This window comes from Capsicum annuum, chromosome 9, assembly GCF_002878395.1.
Source record: "Capsicum annuum cultivar UCD-10X-F1 chromosome 9, UCD10Xv1.1, whole genome shotgun sequence".
In the NCBI taxonomy this organism is placed as follows: Eukaryota; Viridiplantae; Streptophyta; class Magnoliopsida; order Solanales; family Solanaceae; genus Capsicum; species Capsicum annuum.
Window position 1 is genome coordinate 141,977,940 of NC_061119.1, and position 3,714 is coordinate 141,981,653.

Consider the following 3,714-nt stretch of genomic DNA (forward strand, 5'->3'; position numbering starts at 1 on the left):
ATTAATTTCTTTAAGTGAAAATTTATATTTCATTAATTTCGTTAATTGATATTTCGTTAATTTCTTTAAAAATTAAAAAGATGTAAAGTGAAAATACATTTTTAGAATAAATGTATGTTTATTTTTCAAATCAAATTCAACCAATTTATATTATAATTCAAATACTTTTTTTCATTATCTTATTTTTAAATTAAAAAAAATACTTTTATGTAAAAAAATTAATGTTAGGATTAAAAAGTTAAAGTCAGGGTTTAATTCAATCGAAATAATTTAATTTCTTTAAAGGGAGGGGTATTTTTGAGCCAAATATTTAACAGAAGGGTATTTTTGACCCATTTCAGATAGTTCAGAGGTATTTTTGATCCTTTTTGGAATTCCGTTAGAGGAACGGATATTTTTTAGCCAAATATTTAATGGAGGGGTATTTTTGAGCAAAAAATCTAACAAGGGGCAGTTTTGAGCTATGTCAGATAGTTCAGAGGTATTTTTGAGCCTTTTTCGTTTATTATATGAAGCATGAGACAGTTGAATCTTGTTTAATTCCTGGTAATGCTACTTGGATTATTAGGAAAATTATAGAATCGTCATGGCTACTCAGACCCTGCAGGGTGATTTGTACAGCAGGTTGCACAGAATGATACAAAGAGGAAAGTTTAGTGATAAGAAAATGTATACTACCCTCAGAGCTCTCTTCCCAAAGGTGCAGTGGAGGTGTCTTACATCCCACCCAGCTATTCATCCTCAACAGAAATTTTGTCTGTGGTTAGCTTTGCATAGAAGGTTGCCTATAGTTGCTAGATTGCAGAAGATTGGTATTGTAGTGCCTAGTGAATGCTGTTTTTGTGGTGACCATGAAGAAACACTGGAACACTTGCTTTTTGATTGTCAGATTACAAGGAGGCTATGGAGAAGAATACTACACTGGCTGGGTGAAAACAACACAATGAGAAGCTGGCAGGATGAAATTGGGCAAAAAAGAAATCTGGAAAGGGAGGCATTTTCAGTTGTGCTTTTGCAATGATGGTGACAGTAATCTGGAGAGAAAGAAATTTAATACGCTTCCAAGGGGGTCAATTCCAAGTAGAGAGACTGATCAAGGAGATAGCCATTTACATCCACATCAGAGGTGCAAGATTAAAGAAGTGGCAACCATGTCTGTAGCTGTTAAATCACATGCCTTAAGTTGAAAGCTGTAGAAGATTTTGTTTGGTTTTAGTTGTATAGATTAGATTTGATGTGTACTTGTTATTGTCTTAGACATAGCTAATAGGGAAGGTGAGAAACAGGAGTCTGGCCTGTTTAGCTTTGTAATGACATTCACTTTTTGGTATTAATAAAATCATTAACTACCAAAAAATAGTCTCCTTCTAGATTCTAAAAATTTAGTTTTGTTACTTTACTGTAGCAGTGGTTAAAGTACAGTGATCATAGGTGAAAGCAACACTGATTATTACCTACGCAAGTCTTTTTCCTGATTCGGCCTCTGAGACAAATCCCTTGGTAATATACTTTTGGAATGGAGGGAAAAGGAACCTAAACAAGGGTATATGCTCCCTGAATAGCCCTGTTGTCGCCATGCATCCAGGGTATAGAGAGGCAAATGTGATGCCAGTCTCCTCATGGTATCGCCTATAGAATTCCTGCATAGTGAGCATATTGCAAACTTTACTGTCTTTGTATGCTTTGGCACCATCAAAGTCTCCACCATCAATCATGGCCGAGCTGTTAAGCCCATTGAGCCCCCTTGCCAAACCCCTCAAGTCTCTAAGGTTGGCTTTTGGAGGTACATTTCCGGCCAAAGTGTTAGAGTTTCCTGACAAGTGATTTCAGTAACAACGATTAATCTTCCACTGAAAGTAGTATATTCGTATTCTCAACCCAATTGACTTAATGGGTAGTTTTTATTTTGAGTTGAGAGAGAGAGTTTTAAAATGTATATCCAACTATTTCTTTGTTTTCTGCACGTATATATAGAATTCAACAGCGAAACACTAGGTTCTACCAAACTTCAGAATCCATAGCTGGATACCCAATTGGTTTCTTTAATTACAGTCAAACCTCTCTACAATAACCATCTATTGTAATAACATTTCACAGTAACAGGCAAGTCTCCTTTAGAACCGTTTTTTCATGTTTAAGTTACATTATATATCTTCACTCTTAACAGTATCTTGCTGAAACAATAAAAAAATGTCCGAACAAATGAGTTATAGAGGTTTGATTGTACCAGTGATTGAACCAACAATGATGAGCCTCTTTGAAGGGTAATCGGACTGCTTTAAGTCCTCAAGTAATAATCTAGAAAGAAGGAAGTGACCAAGGTAGTTAGTTCCAACACTAAGCTCAAATCCTTCAGCTGTGAATGAAGGCTCTTTAGCAGTAGGCTGATAAACAGCTGCATTGCAAACCAATACATCAAGAGGGTTCTCAGATCTGCGAAAATTATTGACAAACTGGCGAACGCTATCGAGGGATACAAGGTCTAAGTGCATTATGGTGTAGTTCTCCTTAGGCATGCCTGCTGATTTTGTTGCTCTCTCAGTTTTAAGTAAGTCTCTACATGCCATAATCACATGCCATTTTCCTGTCTCAGCCAGAGCTTTTGCTGTGGCCAATCCTAATCCTGAAGAGGCTCCAGTGATTACTACACACCCTTTACGTAACATTTTCTTTCTTATCACGGGGGCATTGGTTGCACCTGGAGATGCAACCATCGTCTCGGCTCTAATAGCTCCCAGGGACAACTTTCTTTGGCTCTGTAACGGAATCCAAGACGTTAATTCCATGTTTTGTCATTGCATTTACTGTTATAGTGGTTTGTAAAACTTCAATTACTTTAACGTGACCCCCCAAAAAATGAATTTTGTGACTTTAGTGTTGTTATAGTAGGTAAAGTTCAGTGACGTTGTACATGAGAAATGAATCAATTTGGAAGCCTATGATTAGATTCATTGGAACCTATTTCATTCAACAATTCAAGTTTTACTTTTTTGAAAATGTATATATATAGGTACCGTGATTTTGAATGAAGAGCCAAAATCAGATTTAACATGATTTGAGAGAGAAATTCCAGAGAGAGTAGAATCCTTCAAAGTTGCACTAGCTTTCCCCTGCAAGATATAACAAAAATGAGTAAAAGAACGAATTAGTTGGAGCTTCAGATTTCAATTACTAACTGAATAAGTATAACACTGGCATTTTTGCTTTTCAAGAGTCAATTTAACTTATATTTGAAGCTAAGTTGAATTAGGTCAATTAAGTATTTTAAATTAAAATTCAAATATTCAAAAACTATATAAAAGTACTATAAGTTCTTCTCATATATAGATCAAAATTATATAGTTGAATATTGAAAAACAAAAAAATATACATATTTCTTTATTCCAACTTATATGACACACATTTATTTTAGCCGGTCTCTAAAATGATGGCACATCCTTTCTTTATTATAGTTAATATTTAACTTTAAAATGAGTATTTTATTTTTAATAAAAACTAGTATAGGTACCCGTGCGATGCACGGATATTTTAGAGAAAATAAATCATAAATTAATATATTTTATTTACTTGATCATACTATAATTTTTTTGATTATTTTGTCACCTGTGAAGTTCAAACCATTTTATACACAATAAGAAAAATAAAATCATATAAATTATTGATTAAGAAGATATGAGACCTCCAAGTTGCATATATTTTTTTCGAAGATTTGAT

At 34.1% G+C, this 3,714-nt stretch overlaps 1 pseudogene; it reads right to left on the reverse strand.

Annotated features, from left to right (window-relative positions):
• The window catches only part of LOC107842007, a 12,016-nt pseudogene extending 8,818 nt beyond the window's left edge, over positions 1-3,198 (reverse strand).
• Between the last annotated feature and the right edge of the window lie 516 nt (positions 3,199-3,714).